Raw genomic sequence first — 23,905 nt, forward strand, 5'->3', positions numbered from 1 at the left:
AATAAAATAAAATAAAGGAAACATGATCTCTGGTTGAGTACCTTTAAAAAATAGATAAGTAAAATAATATTTTGAAGACTATTGAAATGGGAAAATGTTATAAAGACAACACTTTATGTAATGTTATATTAGGTTTATAAACAATAAACCTGGAAGGAAGTACATTTTGCCTCATTTCTTTTCCTTTGTTACAAAGTTTGTAATAAAAAAAAAACACAAAGTTTGTAATCTGTGACCCAAAATTATAACTCCCATCCACCCATACAGATGTCCTTCAAACCTTTGCCCCTTGTTTTCTGAGCAATATTCAACCCTGATCAAGCTCAGTTAATCTGCTTATACTGTGCCTGAACTGAGTAGCTTAAAATTACTCATAGAAATTATGTCTGTTAAATTATCTCACTTTTTTAAAAAAGATTTTATTTATTTATTTATTAGAGAGTGGGCAGGGGAGGGGCAGATGGAGGGGAGAAGCAGACTTCCCACTAAGCAGGGAGCCTGACTTGGGCTCAATCCCAGGACACCAGGATCATGACCTGACCCAAAGGCAGATGCTTAACTGACTGAGCTACCCAGGTGTCCCTAAATGATCTCACTTTTAAGTTACTGAACAAAAATCTCAAATAACCAACCACTCAATGCCCTAAGACAGTACCATTACATTTCCCTGACAGTTTCAGTTTTCATTCTCCAGAACTATTTATTTCACAGTTGTTGGTCTTGCTTTTTAGATTTCTTTTTATATCTTTTTTGCCTCATATCCCCTTTTCCTCACTGATATCTTCAGTATTTCACCAAGAATATAGAAGTTAATAAGAAACTCCCTCATCTTCTACCACTATCCTCTTCCTTCTATTATTGTGGAAGAGTTGTCTCATCTCCTTTCAGTCCTCCTTCCTACTCAAAGACTGCAGTTACATACTCCAGCCCAGTCTCTTGCTCCACCACAGTCTTTAGAAAAATCACTACATTCATTCACTGCCATTTGCTTACAAACACACTCAAATAACTTCTATCCTTTAAAAATTATTCCCTTGACCCTGTGTCCTGCTTCAGCTATTGAATTATTTTTTTATTCCCTTTCACATCAAAACCGTTTGAGTGTCTGCTCTCTCTACACTTACCTCCCTCTCTTTTCCTCCCATTGAGTTAGGTATTACTTCCTTTGTTTCACAGAAACTGCTATTAAGATTGCCAGTGACCTTCATCTTGCCAAATCCAATAAATACATTTCTGTCTTATCATTTGATCTCTCAGTAAGCATTCCACACAATATTTGCTTTTTTCTTTGTGAAACACTTATTTTGGCTTCCTACTTCTCCTTTATGTAAAAGGAAATTCCCTCAGCCTTCTTCCTTACCTGACTGGACAGTCTTTGTGTGTGTGTGTGTGTGTGTGTGTGTGTGTGTGTGTATGTGTGTGTAGTTTTATGGTCTTATTAAAATATGACATGTACTTAAGCTGTCTATTCATTTTCTTCACTGAGCAGCTTGCCATTGGGACTGTTGACAGATGGCCAGCGGGGTTGCTCTTTCCACAATGGCTTTGTGGTTCCTAGAAAAGATATTGTGAGCAATATCTGTAGAGTAAGATTTGTTGCATGTCAGCACTTCAAGCTTATTTTTTTTTAAGATTTTATTAATCTTAAAAAAGCATATGCACATGTGCACAAGTAGGGGGAGGGGCAGAGGGAGAAGGAGAGAAGCAAGACTCCCTGATGAGCATGGAGCTGGATGGGAGGCTGGATCCTACAACCCTGAGATCATGCGCTAAGCTGAAACCTAGAGTCAGGTACTTAACTAACTGAACCACCCAGGCGTCCCAACACTTCAAGCTTTTTGATATTGTAGACTAGGAACTTCAGAAAGTCACTGGGCAGCTTTGTTTTCTTGTTCCTATAACCAGCGTTGGGCATCAAGATTGGGCCCTTGAATTTTCTGTGTACCCTATTGTCAACGCCTCTGAGTTTCTACAAGTTGCGCTTAATTTTCACATATCGGTCTGACATGTGCCGGATGTACTTCTTGGACTTTACCAGAGGTCTGAGGGTAGCCATGATGCCGAGTAGGAGATGGCTGCCACCTCTGCAGGAAGTGCTGAGGAAGGGGCTGTGGCCACTCTTTTAGTCTTAGGCTACATTCTCTGTATTCTCTCCTAGGTGATCTCATATAGTATCATGCTATTAAATATGATTTTTATGCTGACTTCAGAACATCTGTCTTCAGTTCTAACCTCATCTTTGAGCTCTAGATTTGTATAACCAACTATATGTTTGACATACCACTTCAATGTCTCGTAGAATCTCAACCTTTAATATGGACAGTATGTAATTATTTATTTTTCCATACCACTTCCTCCCCTAGTATCTACTCTGATGCCATCTCTACATAGTGGCCAACGCTGAAACCTAGAATCATCCCTGATTTCTTTCTTCCCCTCATCCCTCACATCACATCTGTTACCCATTCTTCTGGCTTGATTTTTGAAATATAAACTAGATAATGGGGGCAGCCCTGGTGGCGCAGCGGTTTAGCGCTGCCTGCAGCCCAGAGTGTTGATCCTGGGGACCTGGGATCGAGTCCCACGTCGGGCTCCTTGCATGGAGCCTGCTTCTCCCTCTGCCTGTGTCTCAGCCTCTCTTTCTCTGTGTCTCTCATGAATAAATAAATAAAATCTTTAAAAAAAATAAAATAAATTAGATAATGTGTTCTGTTTTCACAATGCCTACCCTTGTGTAAGCCATCACCGTCTCATTTCCTTGCTACTGCAATAGTGAGCTGTTGCCCCTGCAGCCATTCAGGTTAGTCTTTTAAATTTTAAATTATATCATATTGTTCTGCTGAAAACTGTCCAAGACATCCATTTGCAATTAAAGTGAAATTTAAATCTTTACTGGGGCCTACATGATCTGGCCCATGGTCAAGTTCTACAACTTCAGTTTTTACTCTTCTCTGCATTGTTTACTACACTCCAGTCACACTGGCCTGGTCTCCCCCAATAGAATGTAAACTTGTTGAGAGCAGCGATCCTACTTTTAAATACCACTCTACTTTAGCATATAGACTAGCACTGGCACATGGGATTTGCCCATTAAATATGTAAGTGGAAGGGAAGAAGCGTTTGAAGAAGAAAGGAAGGACATTTAATTAAACACATGAGTGAATAACTAAAGAGATGCATTAAAGTATTAAATAGTTATCCCTGGATTGTGGGATTACAGGGAATTATATTTCTTTCTCTTTTGCATTTATGTTTTACACATTTTCTATAATAAACATGAAATAACTTTTGTAATAAGGAAAGCACATGCTTATGCTTGTTTTAAAAGAAAAGAGACTTTAAAAGACTCAAATATGCTTTGGAGGAGTAGTAACAATAAGCCAATCTGAATATCCTTCATTCTAAAGCAGACTGATGTAGGAAAGATGTTAGGACCAACGGTCAAGAAAGAATTCTTGAGATGTCCTGCTCACAGGAGTTGTGGGCAGAAAGAGCTGCACTGGGGTCATGAGGAGTGGCCCATTATAGACTTACAAGTTGGGAGGGGGTCAGGGATAGTGAAAGTCTCTGAGGAATTTTGGAAGCAAGGTTTCCAGGACCTTGATGGGGGCTAACTATTTTTGGGAAAAGGTCATTTATTACTAGCTAATAAAGCCTGAGTCATGAGACCCTTCAGATGATTATTAGTGGGGCATATGCTTGGGGAATAATTGCCAACATATATTGTGAGGGGTAGAGATAAAGAAAATTTCCAAAGGAATTTCTATATGTTAAAGTAGACTCACAGGATCCTGGGGGTTGGGCTAAGATTGTTCTTTACCCTCAGCAAAGTATCATTGTCAAGTCACTTGAGTCCCTAGAGGAATGTCACTCTGCCTGTTTCAAGGACTTGTCAATGGACTATAGGAGTAACAAAATTTAATAATTTTTCTTGTGCCTTTGTTTCCCCCATCACAGACTACCTCCTGTCCTTGGGGGTTGGGGGTGTTTAATTCAATTTTGAGATTTATTTATGATGTTTTTTTAAAGATTTTATTTATTTATTCGTGAGAGACACACAGAGAGAGAGGGAGAGACACAGGCAGAGGGAGAAGCAGGCTCCATGCAGGGAGCCGGACATGGGACTATATCCCGGGACTCCAGGATCACGCCCTGGGCTGAAGGTGGCGCTATACCGCTGAGTCACCTGGACTGCCTGAGTTTTATTTATGTTGCAGATCATTGTATTTTCCAAAGATCCTAACACCAATATATCTCATCCCACCTGCTTTTCTTACAGTGTGACATTGACTTTCCTCAAGAGGTATAATCTTTGTTCCTTGCCCTTGAATCTGCACAGGACTGTTACTGTGGTGGACATAAAGCTATATGACTTCCAAAAGTGAGTCGCAAAACTCTAATAGAGCTGCTTCCTCATCCTCCTGGGTTGCTTACCCTGGGAACCCAGCACCATGTTGTAAAGAAGCCATTCAGCCATGTGGAAAGGTCATGTATAAATGTTCCTGCCTCATCTGAAGTCCCCAGACTGCAGCTAGCATCAACTGCCCAAAATTTGAGTTTGTGAATCTTTAGATGATTCTAGCTTCCAGCCTTTGTTTGAGCTGTCCCAGCTAACCCTGAGTGAAGGAGAGATGAACTACTCCCCAGCTCTACTCAAAATGCATATTAATCAGCAAAGTAAATCTTGGTATTTTAAGCCACTCAGTTTTAAGGTGGTTTGCTATACAGTAATGGATAACCAGAACAATTTGCAAAACATATCTACTCTAATTCTGTACATATGGCAATCTCTGACATTCCCTTAAATGCGTGTTTTTTTTAAGACTTAGGTAAGTTTTTAAATCTCTGGGATTGTTCCTGCTTGTTATTCCTAAAACAGTAACCCTGTATGATAGTGTGTATCTGTCACATATATAAAGAAACAACCTCATGAATGTGTTGAGACAAGGCGAGACTAAGTATCTGAGGGAAGGAAGGATAGTTGCTCCTACTGTGTGCTGAGTAGATACAGCATGACTATATTTCAGTTCTGAGGACTGACTTGGCTTGTCAGTTTCAAATGAGAAACACCAAAATGGTGAAAGAACTAAAACTCTAGTCTTGATGCTTGAGGGGAAGAAACTGGGAACATGTAGCCTGAAGAAGAGAAGACACTCCCCTCACTCAGCTGTACATACTGGAATCTCTCAGATTTATGCATTTTTCATGTCTAGCCCTATTACACTTCCCTCCCTCCCTTGGACAATTCCTGTTCGTCCTTTAAAGTCTTAGCCAAAGTGGCAGCTTCTCTAGGAGGCCTTCCATGGCCCCAGGGTAGGATATGTACCCTTCATATGTTCCTCTACAACTGCTTTGTGCTTCTCTGTTATTGCCCTTAATCTTTTGCTTTATAAATATCTTTCTTCTGTATCAGAATATGAGATATCTAAGAGCAGGGACTCTGGTTGACCTTGGTGTATCCCTATACTTATAGAGCACAGAGTACTACATAAATGTTTTATGAATTCGTGTTTGAAAGGTTATCATGTTGAAAAACATTTTGCTCTTTGTGGTCATAGTGGCATAAAAGAGACACCTTGGGAAGAATTTTCTGAGCTAGTAAGAGCTTCTTCTTTTTTTTTTAATTTTTATTTATTTATGATAGCCACACAGTGAGAGAGAGAGAGGCAGAGACACAGACAGAGGGAGAAGCAGGCTCCATGCACTGGGAGCCCGACGTGGGATTCGATCCCGGGTCTCCAGGATCGCGCCCTGGGCCAAAGGCAGGCGCCAAACTACTGCGCCACCCAGGGATCCCTAGTAAGAGCTTCTTAAAGATCTTGTGTCCTCTGTCCTTGGAGGTGCCCAAGCATAAGCTGGACAAAAACTTTCATTAATTCAAAAATTGATACTTGGGCAATAGGTATGCATAAAGATGATATAGTCCTTTCCTCGAGGAATCTGTGGTTTAGAAATGAAGAAGGTAATATGCTAGTGAATGTAGTGGTAAAGGGACCTACAGTATGCTATGGAAATGGAAAGAGAAATTATTTAGAGGAGGAAGATCAGAGAAAGGGTTTCACACAGGTGACTCAAACACATGTGTGAGTTGCATCTTCAAAGATGAATAGGAATTTGCCAGGCCAACTCAAACCCACAGAGATGACAGTATATCTGGCACCTCAGGGGACTGCAAGTAATGCATTGTGGTTGTAGCTATGGATGGAATGGGAATGTGTGTTGATGTTAGTGACAGTCCTAACAGTATTAATAGCTAACATTTGTTACATTATTGAGTACCTGCTCTGTGTAGACATTGAACTAAATAGTAAGAGATATGGTTTGAGAAGCTAACCAGAGGCCAGATCTAAACTTCCTCTTGGACTTTATCCCCCCTATAAGCCATTAATAGATTTGGAGCAGAAGTGGGACACACTTTGGGTTTTGCATATAAGTTTAATTGTTGGTAAGATTATTACCAAGATAACACAGCATTGGATGGACCAGATGGCATTTGATCCTGAGATCTTTGATTCTGTGCTTTATCATTATTGTAATACTATATCAGCTTTTTGGGACAAATTATACAGATCCCTTATTTCTTGCCTCTTTAGGTCTATAAGGATGGTTTTATGTGCTTGCCTATTTGGACAGAAATTATATTTGACTCAATTTCCCAATGATAGAGGAGGGGAAAATCCTCAGTATTGAAGGACGTTTTATTTTTTATTTTTATTTTTTGAAAGATTTTATTTATTTATTTATTCATGAGAGATACAGAGAGAGAGAGAGAGAGAGAGAGAGAGAGAGAGAGAGAGAGAGAGAGAGAGAGAGGCAGAGACACAGGAAGAGGGAGAAGCAGGCCCCATGCATGGAGCCCGACGTGGGACTCTATCCTGGGTCTCCAGGATCACACCCTGGGCTGCAGATGGCGCCAAACCGCTGTGCCACCGGGGCTGCCCTGAAGGACTTTTTAAAACAGCTTCCCCACCTCTCTAATTTAAACATAAAATGATTCCTTGAAGCCTTCTTGTCTTGTCTCCTTTCAGGATAAATTTGGCTCAGCTAGGTTAGGCCATTGTTTTTTTATGCACAGTCACTGAAGGAAAGTATAAAATGACAGTGCTGCCACTTAACTGACCCTGGTGCTCAGTGAACCTTTTCATCAGCCTGAATTTTAGCTTGTTGTAGCTGTAGAGAAAATGGAGGCCTAGTCTTTACTTCTGCCTAAACTGAGCACAAGCTGATTTTGACAGTTCTGTCTTAAGAGTGATTTGGAATTTAGATGGTATTTTTTTCAGATTTATTATTGCTAGGAGACTGCTTGGGCTCCAATTCCGATTCTACTACCACTTTGCTGGCTGTTTGAGCATATCTATGCCACTTAAGCTTTCTGAGCTTTTGTTTCCTTATCTATCTAATGGATTTAATAATACCTGTAGGAGTATTTGTAAGGATCAATTGATTGGCATACGTGAGACTGTCATCATAGGATCTGGTAGATAAGTGTTTATTAAGTATTAGTTTCTTTCCTTTTTCTTTAGTTAGAATGTCTGAAACACCATTATTGATTCATTGTTAGTTATTCATTCCTTTGAGTACTATTAGGTGTGCTTCTGTGAAGGGTAATGTTTTAAGCTATCATTGACTCTTCTCATGATTAATGTGTCACATCCTTTCAGCAATTAGCCAAGAGCAACGCATTTGGGAATGAATTTGAAGGAAACGTTGGAAAAGGAAGAGAGACACCAGGAGTGGCCTTCAAATAGGGGTGTGAAAGATACCAAAGAACAATTTAGTATTATAGAACTTTAATTTTGAAGAGATTTTTATTTTTATTTTTTTAAGATTTTATTTATTTACTTGAGAGAGAGCACAAGCTGCGGGGAGGGGCAGAGAGAGAGGGAGAAGCAGGCTCCCTGCCAGGGGTTTGATCATGACCTGAGCTAAAGGCAGACACTGAACTGTTAGCTACCCAGCCACCCCTAGAAAGGTTTTTAAAATGTAGTTCAATTAACAAATTTTATATATGGAAAAATAGCCAAGAGAGGTGAAGTAACTGGACTAGAAGTTAGACAGAAAGTGAGAGACAAGATTAGGACCTACATTTTGTTTCATTTACTTCTTTGTGTTTCCTTTACCTATCTTAGGACTTTGTCTTCCATTGCTGGTGGTTGGAGTATAAACACTTCAAGTTTTTAGGAGACTTCTCCCAGATTTTCTTACCTATTCATTCGTTCAACTCATTCTTTTTTGCTTTCACTAACTGACATATACAGTTATTGATAATCCTGAGGAGGGTAAAGTTAAAGGCAATTTCATAATTTCTTCAGCCATGTGGAATTTTTCTTTATGTTTTTCTGCTTTTTCTAAGTATTCTCTACCAAGCATCTATGTTTGATATTAGGGGGGAGAAAAAAGTAGATGCTAGTAAAAAAAAAAAAAAAAAAAAAAGAATGTATTCACCCTTTTCTCATAAATAAAAGTAATTATATTTATCCTAGAAAATAAAACCAAAGAAAAATAAGTGTTCACCTATAATTTTCTTTATAATACAAAAACAAAAATTGGTTAAATGCTAGGTAATAATGTAAGCTAATTCAGACTTTATAATGTAAACAACAGATGTTCTGGTTATAAATATATTACCCTTGTTTCCCTTTTGCTTCCTATATCAATGAATGGAACCACCTTATACTGAAAGCCCAAGCCAAACCCTGTGATTCCTCTTTAATTTCTCTACTTTCTCACTTCTGAAAACACTGGAAGCCCAAATGCATCTAGCTCTAGCTATCTGCATGGCCATGACCTTAATCTATCATCTCCAATCCAGATTTCTGTAACTGTTTCCTTTTTTTTTTTTTTAAGATTTATTTATTTATTTATGATAGACAGAGAGAGAGAGAGGCAGAGATACAAGAGGAGGGAGAAGCAGACTCCATGCCAGGAGCCCGACGCAGGACTAGATCCGGGGACTCCAGGATCGAACCCTGGGCCAAAGGCAGGTGCTAAACCGCTGAGCTACCCAGGGATCCCCATGTAACTGTTTCCTAATTGGTGTCCCTGCCTCCCTATCCATTTGTCATACCAGAGCAGAAATACTGTTCCTACAAACAAAACTAATTGTTTTCACTCTTTGAGCAGAGTTTGCTAGGCTTTGTACAAGTGTTAGAAATGAGGCCTGTGCTTTTCTGTCCCTGGACGCCGCCGAGTAAGCATCGTTAAAGTCTCCCCTCCCACCGCCGTCATGTCTAAGTCAGAGTCTCCCAAAGAGCCCGAGCAGCTACGGAAGCTCTTCATCGGAGGTTTGAGCTTTGAAACAACTGATGAGAGTCTGAGGAGCCATTTTGAGCAATGGGGGACGCTTACGGACTGTGTGGTAATGAGAGACCCCAACACCAAGCGTTCCAGAGGCTTTGGGTTCATCAGGTACGCCACAGTGGAGGAGGTGGACGCGGCCATGAACTCCCGGCCGCACAAGGTGGAGGGAAGAGTCATGGAACCAAAGAGGGCTCTCTCCCGAGAAGATTCTCAAAGACCCAGTGCCCACTTAACTGTGAAAAATATTTTTGTCGGTGGCATTAAAGAAGACACTGAAGAACATCATCTAAGAGGTTATTTTGAACAGTATGGGAAAATTGAAGTGATTGAGATCATGACTGACCAAGGCAGTGGCAAAAAGAGAGGTTTTGCTTTTGTGACCTTTGATGACCACGACTCTGTAGACAAGATTGTCATTCAAAAATACCATACTGTGAATGGCCACAACTGTGAAGTAAGGAAAGCCCTATTGAAGCAAGAGATGGCTAGTGCTTCGTCCAGCCAAAGAGGCCGAAGTGGTTCTGGAAACTTTGGTGGTGGTCGTGGAGGTGGTTTTGGTGGGAATGACGACTTTGGTCGTGGAGGGAACTTCAGTGGTCGAGGTGGCTTCTGTGGCAGTTGAGGTGGTTGGTGGTGGATACGGTGGCAGTGGGGATGGTTATAACGGATTTGGTAATGACGGAAGCAACTTTGGAGGTGGCGGAAGCTATAACGATTTTGGCAATTACAACAATCAATCCTCAAATTTTGGACCCATGAAAGGAGGAAATTTGGAGGCAGAAGCTCTGCCCCCTATGGTGGTGGAGGCCAATACTTTGCCAAACCACGAAACCAAGGTGGCTATGGTGGTTCCAGCAGCAGCAGCAGCTATGGCAGTGGCAGAAGGTTTTAATTACTGCCAGGAAACAAAGCTTAGCAGGAAAGGAGAGCCAGAGAAGTGACAGGGAAGCTACAGGTTACAACAGATTTGTGAACTCAGCCAAGCACAGTGGTGGCAGGGCCTAACTGCTACAAAGAAGACATGTTTTAGACAATACTCATGTGTATGGGCAAAAAACTCGAGGACTGTATTTGTGACTAATTGTATAACAGGTTATTTTAGTTTCTGTTCTGTGGAAAGTGTAAAGCATTCCAACAAAGGGTTTTAATGTAGATTTTTTTTTTTGCACCCATGCTGTTGATTGCTAAATGTAATAGTCTGATCATGACGCTGAATAAATGTGTCTTTAAAAAAAAAAAAAAGAAAGAAAGAAAGAAATGAGGCCTGTAAAATGCAGTGTCCGCTCTCCAGAAGGCATGCCAGCTTTTAAACAGCTTTAATAGTTCCCATAGGTCAGGCTCATGATTTGAGCCACAAGCTGAGATCTGGCCCCTATCTACATCTCTAGACTTATCTTCAGTCATATACCATACCCCCAACCTGGAACTCTGCTCTTTGACCAGTTATAATTCTGCTACTCATGGTTTTGAAATAAAACTTCTGTATTTGTATTACCCAGATTTAAGAATCCATGCCCTGGGACACCTGGGTGGCTCAGTGGTTGAGCGTCTGCCTTTGGCCCAGGGCGTGATCCCAGAGTTCCGGGATCCAAGTACCACATCGGGCTCCCTGTGGGGAGCCTGCTTCTTCCTCTGCCTATGTCTCTGCCTCTCTCTTTCTCTCTCAGTCTGTGTCTCTCATGAATAAATAAATAAAATCTTTAAAAAAAAATAAAATCCATGTCATTTTAACATATGCTCTGTTCAATTTAGTTTCTCTAAAGGAACGAGCGAACAGGGAGCCAACATCTGGAGTCCACGCTTTTCTTATGAGCTACAGATTTATATTTCTAGTTGCTTAATTGACATTTCCACTTAAGCTGTCTCACAGGTAGCTCAAACTCAGCTTGTTGAAATTGTTCTTATAATTTTCTCTGTTTTCACCATCTCAGTAAACTGTACTGTTGTCAACTGTGGTATTTAGGCAACAAACCTGGGAGTTATCCTTGGGAGTTTCCTCTCCCTCACGTTTATATCAAATTGATCACAAATTCCTGTTTATTTTACTTTCTATATATTTCCCAAGTCTGGTCACTTACATCTATTCCCTAATTCTTCAGCCTTAATCAAGGTATAAACTTTCCTTGGCATGGACTGCCGTAACCGTAGGTAGACCTCCCACAACTATGCTCTTTCCCTGCAGAACACTCTTCACACATACCTGATCTAGCACCATATGTTTGTTATTGTATTAGTCAGCTATGCCTGCCACACAAAAATACTGTAGACCAGGCGGCTTAAACAATAGACATATTTTTTCATAGTTCTTGAGGCTTGATGTCTGAGATCATAGTGCCAGCATAGCTGGGTCTGGTGAGAGCAGTCTTCTGGCTTACAGGCAGCTACTTCCTTTTTTATTGTTGTTGTTTTGTTCAATGATGCTTGCTTGTTTTAATTTCAGTGTAATTAACATACGTTGTTATATTAGTTTAGGTGCACAATATGGTAATTCAACAGTTCCAGATTTTACTCTGGGCTCATCAAGATAAATGTACTCTTATTTTTTTTTAACATAAATGTACTTTTTAAAGATTTATTTGTTTGAGAGAGATCGAGTGAGAGGGATTGTGAAAGAGAAGGAGAGAGAGAACACAAGCAGGGGAAGGGCAGAGGGAGAACCAGACTCCCCACTGAACAGGGAGCCTGATGCAGGGCTTAATCCCAGGACCCTGGGATCAAGCAGACACTTAACCAACTAAACCACCCAAGTACCCCTGATATAAAGGTACTCTTATTCCCCTTCACCAATTTCACTTGTCCTCCCACCCACCTTTCCTCTGGTAGCCATCTGTTCTCTATATTTAAGAGTCTGATTTTTGGTTTGTTTCTTGCTTTTTTTTTTTTCTCCTTTGTTTTCTGCTTTGTTTCTTAAATTCTGCATTTGAGTGAAATCATGGTATTTGTCTTTTTCCGACTGGCTTCTTGCAAACTCTCTGGTATCTTTTCTTATAAGGGCATTAATTCTATCATGAGGGCCCCTACCCTCATGACCTCATCTAATCCTAATTACTTTCCAAAGGACCCATCTTCAAATACCATTGGATTGGGTATTAGCATTTGAATTTAGGTAGGATACAAACATTCAGTTCATAATTACCATATTTTCTTATTTTTTTTGTATTCTTGATGCTCTGGCATCAGAACCTCGCTATCTAGAGAGAGACTGTCTTTTCCAGGGGCAGCCATTTCTTAGATACAGCAAATAACCAACCTTGCATGGCACCTTTCATATTTAGACTAACCAATCCAGAGCCCATACTCTAAAACACCTTCTTTTTCTGACTCTTACTCTCCAGGAGACTATATTTTTCTGCCCTAATCACCCCAGGGTTAGGTACTGGACAACTAAAGATCACTCGTAGACCCTAGAGCCTACTGAAATTATTCACATTAGCCAATGCTAAGCCTGCTTGCCCTCTCTTACTTTGCCTTTTTCTGGAAACCACAATAAAGGTTGTCATCCATGCTTTCCCCCGCCTCGGATTGATGCTGGTGCTTTCCTGTATGGCCCTATTGGCATAGCATGTTGCCTCCTATGTTGCCATAGGAACTGTGAATAACAAACTGTCTTTTCAATGGCAATCATTTCCTGATCTGTTGGCCTCACCATACCTGAAAATAATAAAACCTATATTTTAAACACACTATAGCATCACTATGGACTGCCGTATGTCCCCTAAGAATTCTTATGTTGAATCTCTAGTTCCCTGTGTGACAGTATTTGGAGATGGGGCCTTAAAATGGTCATTAGGATTAGATGAGGTTATGAGGTGGGATTTTCATGGGATTAGTGCCTTTATAAGAAGCTTGCTTTCTCTCACCGTGTGAGGATACAGTGAGAAGGCAGCATCTGCATGCCAAGAAGAAAAACTTCACCAAGCACCAAATCTGTACCATCATCTTGGACTTCCTAGCCTCCAGAACTGTGAGAAATAAATTCTGTTAAGGTACCCAGTCTAGGGTATTCTTTTATAACCATCCAAGCTGATGAAGATAGCCACACAGCTTAAACCTTTTCAGGGACTTGCCATTGCTTTTAAGATAAAATTAAGAATCCCTTTTAGGGGCAGCCCAGGTGGCACAGCGGTTTAGTGCCGCCTTCAGCCCAGGGCATGACCCTGGTGACCCAGGATCAAGTCCCACGTTGGGCTCCCTGCATGGAGCCTGCTTCTCCCTCTGCCTGTGTCTCTGCCTCTATGTCTCTCATGCATAAATAAATAAAATCTTAAAAAAAAAAAAGAATCCCTTTCAGCCTAAAACATTTGCCTAATTTATTTGCTGCTTATCTCGCCAGCCTCATTTCTTATCCTTTCTCTTCATTATTAATTAAGCTTTATCATTAATTAAGCTTCAGTCACAATGGGAACTTTTCAGTTTTTTTTATTCCCTTTCTGCGACAGGCCCTTTACACACTGTTTCCACTGCTTAGGGGTTCTCATCTTCCTCTGAGTCCCTCTTCATGCTACTCATATCTGCATATTTTTCAGTTTATGTGTCACTTCTTTAAGGAAAATCTTCACAACTTCTTACATGAGGACCTCTGTTTTTTGGTCATGTACTTTTCCATCATACCACTTACCATAATTGTAATTAAATATTTATTTGTACAGTTACCTGTTTAGTGTCTTTCATCCTAGCTAGATTATAAAGTATCATGAGAGCAAGAGTTATCTTCTGCACATAGCTTATTTCTAGGCACATAGTAGGTGCTTAGTAAATATTTATTAAACAAATGAATAAAAGAATAACAGCAGTTAGCTCAACTGCCATTACAGGCTGTATAGATAGACCTACAGGACAATATGGAGAAAGCAGATCTCTTTACATCCTGCCTTCCAAATACATGAATAGAAGATCCCCCAAAATGGGCCATTTAAATACCTCAGTACTACGTTGTGGAAAGGCCAAATAGTTACACAAATATTTTTCTAACACATGAAAACTGAAGTAAAGAAAATATAAATGTAAAAGATATCTAATATAAAGCCAGGAGATGATGGTTCAAAATTTTATTTATTTACTTAATTATTAAATTTTATTTAAATTCAATGAATTAACATGTGATGTATTATTTCAGAGATAGAGGTCAGTGATTCATCAGTCTTTTATAACACCCAGTGCTCAGTATATCACATGCCCTCTTTAATGTTCATCATTAAGTTACCTTATCCCCCCACCCCCTTCCCTCCAGCGACCCTCATTTGTTTCCTGTGATTAAGAGTCTGTTGTGGTTTGTCTCCCTCTCTCATTTTGTCTTGTTATTTTTTCCTCTCTTCCCCTATGATCCTCTGTTATGTTTTTAAAATTCCACATGAGTGAGATCATGTGATAATTGCCTTTCTCTAATTGATTTATTTCACTTTCTGATTGACTTATTTCACTTAGCATAATACCCTTTAGTTGCATCCATGTCATTGCAAATGGCAAGATTTCATTTTTTGATGACTAATATGTACACACACACAGACACACACACCATATCTTCTTGATCTATTCATCTGTTGATGGACATCTGGGCTTTTCTATAGGTTGACTATTGTAGCCATTGGTGCTATAAACATTGGGGTGCGTGTACCCCCTTGGATCACTACATTTATATCTTTGGGGTAAATATCCAGTAGTGCAGTGCTGGGTCATAGGGTAGCTCTAGTTTCTACTTTTTGAGGAAAAAAAATTTTCAGAGTGGCTGAACCAGCCTGCATTCCCACCAACACTGAAAGATGGTTCCCTTTTCTCCATATCCTTGCCAATGTCTGTCATTTTCTGACGTGTTCATTTTAGCCATTCTGACTGGTGTGAGGTGGTATCTTATTGTGGTTTTGATTTGTATTTCCCTGATGCTGAGAGATGTTGAGCATTTTTTCCTGTGTCTGTTGGCCATTTGTTTATCTCTTGGAGAAATGTCTCTTCATGTCTTCTGCCCATTCCTTGATTAGATTATTTGTTATTTGGGTGTTGAGTTTAAGTTCTTTATAGATTTTTTATATACCATGTGAGATAAATGACCTCCCTGTCATTTGCAAATATCTTCTCCCATTCTATCAGTTGTCTTTTGTTCTTGTCAACAGTTTCCTTTGTGTATAAAAGCTTTTTATCTTGATGAAATCCCAATTGTTCATTTTTTGCCTTTGGAGATGTGTCTAGCAAGAAGCTGCTGTAGCTGAGGTCAGCGAAGTTGCTTTGTTCTCCTCCAGGATTTTGATGGATTCCTGTCTCGCATTTAGATCTTTCATCCATTTTGAGTCTATTTTTGTGTATGGTGTGAGGAACTGGTCCAGTTTCCTTCTTCTGCACGTGGCTGTCCCATTTTCCGAACACCATTTGTTGAAGAGACTTTCTTTCCTTCTTTGCCAAAGATTAGTTGAGCAGAATTGAGGGTCCATTTCTGGGTTCTCTGTTCTGTTCCATTGATCTATATGTCTGTTTTTGTGCCAGTACCATACTGTCTTTATGAGTACAGCTTTGTAATAGAGCTTAAAGTCCGAAATTTTGATGCCACCAGTTTTGATTTTCTTTCTTTCTTTCTTTCTTTCTTTCTTTCTTTCTTTCTTTCTTTCTTTCTTTCTTTCTTTCTTTCTTTCTTTCTTTCTTTTTACAGATTTTATTTATTTATTCATGAGAGACAGAGAGAGAGAGAGAGAGAGAGAGAGGCAGAGACACAGACAGAGGGAGAAGTAGGCTCCATGCAGGGAGCCCAATGCAGGACTTGATCCCAGAACTCCAGGATCATGTCCTGGGCCTAAGGCAGGCGCTAAACTGCTGAGCCACCCAGGGATCCCCATGGTTTTGGTTTTCTTTTTCAAAAATCCTTTGGCTATTCAGGGTCTTTTCTGGTTCCTTATAAATTTTAGGATTATTTGTTCCAACGCTGTGAAATAAGTTGATGACATTTTGATAGGGATTGCATTGAATGTATATATTGCTCTAAGTAGCATAGACATTTTAAGAATTTTTTTTCCAATCCATGAGCATGGAATGTTTTTCCCTGTCTTCCTCAGTTTCTTGCATGAATATTCTATAGTTTTCTGAGTACTGATCTTTTGCCTCTTGGTTAGGTTTATTCCTAGGTATCTAATCAAGTCAAAATCAGAAAGGCTATTAATGAGATGCAATAAAAAATGAAGGCTCTAATTGCTAGATTAGATGAGGCAAAAGGGAGAATTAGTGATCTAGAAGACAAAATGATGGTGAATAAAGAAGCTGAGAAAAAGAAGTTAAACAACTACTGGATCACCAGAGAGAATTCAAGAGATAAGTGATACCATAAAGCAAAACAATATTAGAATAATTGTGGTCCCAGAAGAAGAGGAAAGAGAGAGGGGGGCAGATAGTATACTGGAGCAAATTATGGCAGAGAACTTTCCTAATCTGGGGAAGGAAACATGCATCCAAGTTCAGGAGGCACAGAACCCTCTCAAAATCAATAAAAACAGGGATCTCTGGGTGGCTAAGCAGTTTAGTGCCTGCCTTTGACCCAGGGCGCGATCCTGGAGTCCTGGGATTGAGTCCCGTGTCGGGCTCATGAGATGGAACCTGCTTCTCCCTCTGCCTGTGTCTCTGCCTCTCTCTCTCTCTCTATGTCTATGAATAAATAATAAATAAAATATTTTAAAAAATCAATAAAAATAGGTCAATACCTATTTTACATATAATAGTGAAACTTACAAATCTCAGAGACAAAGAGAAAATCCTGGAAGCATCTCGGGAGAAGAGGACCATAACCTACAATGGTAGAAACATTAGACTGGCAACAGACCTATCCACAGAGACCTGGCAGGCCAGGAAGAACTGGCATAATTTATTTAGGGTGCTGAATGAAAAAAATACACAGCCAAGAATACTTTATCTAGCTAGGATCACGTTCATAATAGAAGAGGAGAGGGGCATCTGGGTGGCTCAGTGGTTGAGCATCTGCCTTTGGCGCAGGTCATGATCCTAGTGTCCCCAGATCAAGTCCCACATCAGGGTCCCCACAGGGAGCCTGCTTCTCCCTCTGCATCTCTCTCTGTGTCTCTCATGAATAAATAAATAAAATCTTTAAAAAAACAAAAACAAAAAAATAGAAGAAGAGATAAAAAGCTCCCAGGACAAACAAAAACTAAAAGAATTTGTGATCACCAAACCGGCCCTACAAGAAATATTAAAAGAGATCCTTTAAGTGAAGAGAGAGCCCAAAAGTAACACAGACCAAAAAGGAACAAAGACCATATATAGAAACAGTGACTTTACAGGTAATACAATGGCACTAAATTCATATCTTTCAGTAGTTACTCTGAATGTAAATAGGCTGAATGCCCCAATCAAAAGACACAGGGTATCAGATTGGACAAAAAAGCAGGACCCATCAATATGCTGTCTTCAGAGACTCATTTTAGACCCAAAGACACCTCCAGATTTAAAGTGAGGGGATAAAAAAACATTTATCATGCTAATGGACATCAAAAGAAAGCTGGGGTGGTTATCCTTGTATCAGACAAATTAGATTTTAAACCAAAGACTATACTAAAAAATGAGGAAGGACACTTCTATCATAATTAAAGGGTCTATCCAAGAAGATCTAACAGTTGTAAATATTTTTGCCCCTAACATGGGAACAGTCAGTTATAAAAGCCAATTAATAACAAAATTAAGGAAACACATCAAGGGATGCCTGGCTACCTCAGCAGTTGAGTGCCTTTGGCTCAGGGCGTGATCCCAGAGTCCCAGGATTGAGTCCCACATCGGGCTCCCAGCATGGAGCCTTTTTCTCCCTCTGCCTGTGTCTCTGCCTCTCTCTCTGTCTCTCATGAATAAATAAATAAAATCTTTTAAAAAAAGAAAAAAAAACCACATCGATAATAATACACAAACAGTAAAGGACCTTAACACCCCACTCATTGTAATGGACAGATCATCTAAGCAGAAGATCAACAAGGAGGGATCCCTGGGTGGCGCAGCGGTTTGGCGCCTGCCTTTGGCCCGGGGCGCGATCCTGGAGACCCGGGATCGAATCCCACATCGGGCTCCCGGTGCATGGAGCCTGCTTCTCCCTCTGCCTGTGTCTCTGCCTCTCTCTCTCTCTCTCACTATCATAAATAAATAAATTTAAAAAAAAAGATCAACAAGGAAACAAGGGCTTTGAACAACACATTGGACTTCACAGATATATTCAGAATATTCCATCCTAAAGCAACAGAATGCACATTCTTCTCGAAGGCACATGGAACATTCTCCAGAATAGATTACTTTTTGGGTTACAAATTCAGTCTCAACTGGTACCAAAAGATTGGGATCATTCCTTGCATATTTTCAGACCACAAATGCTTTGAAACTGGAACTCAATCACAAGTGGAAATTTGGGAAGAACTCAAATACGTGGAGGCTAAAGAGCATTCTACTAAAGAATGAATGGGTCAACCAAGAAATTAAAGAAGAATTTGAAAATTTCATGGAAACAAATGAAAATGAAAGAACAACTATTCAAACCTTTGGGATGCAGCAAAGGCAGTCCTAAGAGGAAAGTATATAGCAACACAATCCTTTCTTAAAAAAGAAAGGTCTCAAATAGATAACCTAACCTTACACCTAAAGGAGCTGGAGAAAGAACAGCAAATAAGGCCTAAACCCATCAGGAGAAGAGAAATAATAAACGTTAGAGTAGAAATCAATGAAATAGAAACAAAAAAAAAAATAGTAGAACAGATCAACCAAGCTAAGAGCTGGTTCTTTGAAAGAATTAATAAGATTGATAAACCTCTGGCCAGACTTATCAAAAAGAAAAGAGAAGGACTCCAATAAATAAAATCATGAATGAAAGAGATCACCACCAACACTGAAAAAATACAAACAATTATAAGAACATATGAGCAACTGTATGCCAACAAATTAGGCAACTTGGAAGAAATGGATGCATTCCTATGTATATATAAACTACCCAGACTGAAACAGAAAGAAATAGAAAACTCTGAACAGACCCATAACCAGCAAGGAAATTGAAGGAGTCATCAAAAATCTCTCAAGAAATAAGAGTACAGGGCTGGTTGGCTTCCCAGGGGAATTCTATCAAACATTTAAAGAGGAGGAGGGGCAAGATGGCGGAAGAGTAGGGTCCCCAAATCACCTGTCCCCACCAAATTACCTAGATAACCTTCAAATCATCCTGAAAATCTACGAATTCGGCCTGAGATGTAAAGAGAGACCAGCCGGAATGCTACAGTGAGGAGAGTTCGCGCTTCTATCAAGGTAGGAAGACGGGGAAAAAGAAATAAAGAAACAAAAGGCCTCCGAGGGGGAGGGGCCCCGCGAGGAGCCGGGCTGAGGCCGGGGCGAGTGTCCCCAGGACAGGAGAGCCCCGTCCCGGAGAAGCAGGAGCCGCACCAACATTCCCGGGCGGAAAGGGGCCCGCAGGGAGTTAGAGCAGGACCCAGGAGGGCGGGGATGCCCTCGGGCTCCCTGGGACACTAACAGACACCTGCGCGCCGGGAGAGTGCGCCGAGCTCCCTAAGGGCTGCAGCGCGCACGGCGGGACCCGGAGCAGCTCGGAGGGGCTCGGGCGGCGGCTCCGCGGAGGGGGCTGCGCGACCGGGAGCGCGAATCCAACAGCGCAGGCCCCGGAGCACAGGGCGCCGGGACACAGCCTAGAATCCGGCCTCCCCCGGGACAGGCAGAGGCCGGGAGGGCCCAGGACAGCGAGGACGCTCCTGCCCCGAGCTGAGCAGATCAGCGGCCCCGCCCCGGAGCCTCCAGGCCCTGCGGACGGAGAGCCCCATAGTTACTGTGGGAGCTGAATACAGGTTTCCAGAGCTGCCATAGCCACTGGGGCTGTTCCTCCTGGGGCCTCACCGGGTAAACAGCCCCCACTGAGCCCTGCAGCAGGCAGGGGGCAGAGCAGCTCCCCCAAGTGCTAACACCTGAAAATCAGCACAGTAGGCCCCTCTCCCAGAAGACCAGCTAGACGGACCAGTTCCAGGGGAAGTCAAGGGACTTAAAGTCTACAGAATCAGAAGATACTCCCCCGTGTTTTTTGTTTTTTTGTTTTTTTGTTTTTTTTTATTTCTGATTGCTTCCCCCACCCCCCTCTTTTTTTCACCTTTCTTTTTCTTCTCTTTTTTTCCCTTTTTTTTCTTTTTCTCTTTTCTTTTCTCTTCTCTCTCTTTTTCTCCTTTTCCCAATACAACTTGTTTTTGGCCACTCTGCACTGAGCAAAATGACTAGAAGGAAAACCTCACCTCAAAAGAAAGAATCAGAAACAGTCCTCTCTCCCATAGAGTTACAAAATCTGAATTACAATTCAATGTCAGAAAGCCAATTCAGAAGCACTATTCTACAGCTACTGGTGGCTCTAGAAAAAAGCATTAAGGACTCACAAGACTTCATGACTGCAGAATTTAGATCCAATCAGGCAGAAATTAAAAATCAATTGAATGAGATGCAATCCAAACTAGAAGTCCTAATGACGAGGGTTAATGAGGTGGAAGAACAAGTGAGTGACATAGAAGACAAGTTGATGGCAAAGAGGGAAACTGAGGAAAAAAGAGACAGACATTAAAAGACCATGAAGACAGATTAAGGGAAATAAGTGACAGCCTAAGGAAGAAAAACCTACGTTTAATTGGGGTTCCCGAGGGCGCCAAAAGGGACAGAGGGCCAGAATATGTATTTGAACAAATCCTAGCTGAAAACTTTCCCAATCTGGGAAGGGAAACAGGCATTCAGATCCAGGAAATAGAGAGATCCCCCCCCTAAAATCAATAAAAACTGTTCAACACCTCGACATCTAATAGTGAAGCTTGCAAATTCCAAAGATAAAGAGAAGATCCTTAAAGCAGCAAGAGACAAGAAGTCCCTGACTTTTATGGGGAGGAATATTAGAGTAACAGCAGACCTCTCCACAGAGACGTGCCAGGCCAGAAAGGGCTGGCAGGATATATTCAGGGTCCTAAATGAGAAGAACCTGCAGCCAAGAATACTTTATCCAGCAAGGCTCTCATTCAAAATGGAAGGAGAGATAAAGAGCTTCCAAGACAGGCAGGAACTGAAAGAATATGTGACCTCCAAACCAGCTCTGCAAGAAATTTTAAGGGGGACTCTTAAAATTCCCCTTTAAGAAGAAGTTCAGTGGAACAATCCACAAAAACAAGGACTAAATATATATCATGATGACACTAAACTCATATCTGTCAATAGTAACTCTGAACGTGAACAGGCTCAATGACCCCATCAAAAGGCTCAGGGTTTCAAACTGGATAAAAAAGCAGGACCCATCTATTTGCTGTCTACAAGAGACTCATTTTAGACAGAAGGACACCTACAGCCTGAAAATAAAAGGTTGGAGAACCATTTACCATTCAAATGGTCCTCAAAAGAAAGCAGGGGTAGCCATCCTTATATCAGATAAACTAAAATTTACCCCGAAGACTGTAGTGAGAGATGAAGAGGGACACTATATCATACTTAAAGGATCTATCCAACAAGAGGACTTAACAATCCTCAATATATATGCCCCGAATGTGGGAGCTGCCAAATACTTAAACCAATTATTAATCAAAGTGAAGAAATACTTAGATAATAATACACTTATACTCGGTGACTTCAATCTAGCTCTTTCTACCCTCGATAGGTCTTCTAAGCACAACATCTCCAAAGAAACAAGAGCTTTAAATGATACACTGGACCAGATAGATTTCACAGATATCTACAGAACTTTACATCCAAACTCAACTGAATACACATTCTTCTCAAGTGCACATGGAACTTTCTCCAGAATAGACCACATACTGGGTCACAAATCGGGTCTGAACCGATACCAAAAGATTGGGATAGTCCCCTGCATATTCTCAGACCATAACGCCTTGAAATTAGAACTAAATCACAACAAGAAGTTTGGAAGGACATCAAACACGTGGAGGTTAAGGACCATCCTGCTAAAAGATAAAAGGGTCAACCAGGAAATTAAGGAAGAATTAAAAAGATTCATGGAAACTAATGAGAATGAAGATACAACTGTTCAAAATCTTTGGGATGCAGCAAAAGCAGTCCTGAGGGGGAAATACATCGCAATACAAGCATCCATTCAAAAACTGGAAAGAACTCAAATACAAAAGTTAACCTTACACATAAAGGAGCTAGAGAAAAAACAGCAAATCGACCTGACACCCAGCAGAAGAAGAGAGTTAATTAAAATTCGAGCAGAACTCAACGAAATTGAGACCAGAAGAACTGTGGAACAGATCAATAGAACCAGGAGTTGGTTCTTTGAAAGAATTAATAAGATAGATAAACCATTAGCCAACCTTATTAAAAAGAAGAGAGAGAAGACTCAAATTAATAAAATCATGAATGAGAAAGGAGAGATCACTACCAACACCAAGGAAATACAAACGATTTTAAAAACATATTATGAACAGCTCTACGTCAATAAATTAGGCAATCTAGAAGAAATGGACGCATTCCTGGAAAGCCACAAACTACCAAAACTGGAACAGGAAGAAATAGAAAACCTGAACAGGCCAATAACCAGGGAGGAAATTGAAGCAGTCATCAAAAACCTCCCAAGACACAAGAGTCCAGGGCCAGATGCATTCCCAGGGGAATTCTATCAAACGTTTAAAGAAGAAATCATACCTATTCTACTAAAGCTGTTTGGAAAGATAGAAAGAGATGGAGTACTTCCAAATTCATTCTATGAGGCCAGCATCACCTTAATTCCAAAACCAGACAAAGACCCCACCAAAAAGGAGAATTACAGACCAATATCCCTGATGAGCATGGATGCAAAAATTCTCAACAAGATACTAGCCAATAGGATCCAACAACACATTAAGAAAATTATTCACCGTGACCAAGTAGGATTTATCCCCGGGACACAAGGCTGGTTCAACACTCGTAAAACAATCAATGTGATTCATCATATCAGCAAGAGAAAAACCAAGAACCATATGATCCTCTCATTAGATGCAGAGAAAGCATTTGACAAAATACAGCATCCATTCCTGATCAAAACTCTTCAGAGTGTAGGGATAGAGGGAACTTTCCTCGACATCTTAAAAGCCATCTACGAAAAGCCCACAGCAAATATCATTCTCAATGGGGAAGCACTGGGAGCCTTTCCCCTAAGATCAGGAACAAGACAGGGATGTCCACTCTCACCACTGCTATTCAACATAGTATTGGAAGTCCTAGCCTCAGCAATCAGACAACAAAAAGACATTAAAGGCATTCAAATTGGCAAAGAAGAAGTCAAACTCTCCCTCTTCGCCGATGACATGATATTCTACATAGAAAACCCAAAAGCCTCCACCCCAAGATTGCTAGAACTCATACAGCAATTTGGTAGCGTGGCAGGATACAAAATCAATGCCCAGAAATCAATGGCATTTCTATACACTAACAATGAGACTGAAGAAAGAGAAATTAAGAAGTCAATCCCATTTACAATTGCACCCAAAAGCATAAGATACCTAGGAATAAACCTAACCAAAGAGGTAAAGGATCTATACCCTAAAAACTATAGAACACTTCTGAAAGAAATTGAGGAAGACACAAAGAGATGGAAAAATATTCCATGCTCATGGATTGGCAGAATTAA

At 40.6% G+C, this 23,905-nt stretch overlaps 1 protein-coding gene across 6 annotated transcripts in view; it reads left to right on the forward strand.

Moving 5' to 3' along the window:
• ACER3 (alkaline ceramidase 3) overlaps positions 1–23,905 on the forward strand; it is a 162,963-nt gene that overhangs the window by 78,549 nt on the left and 60,509 nt on the right. Inside the window, exon 4 of one of the 6 annotated variants that reach the window (XM_055320479.1) lies at positions 4,280–4,381. The exons of the other annotated variants lie outside the window; for them this stretch is intronic. The gene's annotated coding sequence lies outside the window, so the exon portion shown is untranslated. The remainder of the gene's footprint in view (positions 1–4,279; positions 4,382–23,905) is intronic. 6 annotated transcript variants of the gene reach the window in all.

The sequence above is a fragment of the Nyctereutes procyonoides genome, unplaced genomic scaffold (genome assembly GCF_905146905.1).
Source record: "Nyctereutes procyonoides isolate TBG_1078 unplaced genomic scaffold, NYPRO_anot_genome, whole genome shotgun sequence".
NCBI classification, from domain to species: domain Eukaryota; kingdom Metazoa; phylum Chordata; class Mammalia; order Carnivora; family Canidae; genus Nyctereutes; species Nyctereutes procyonoides.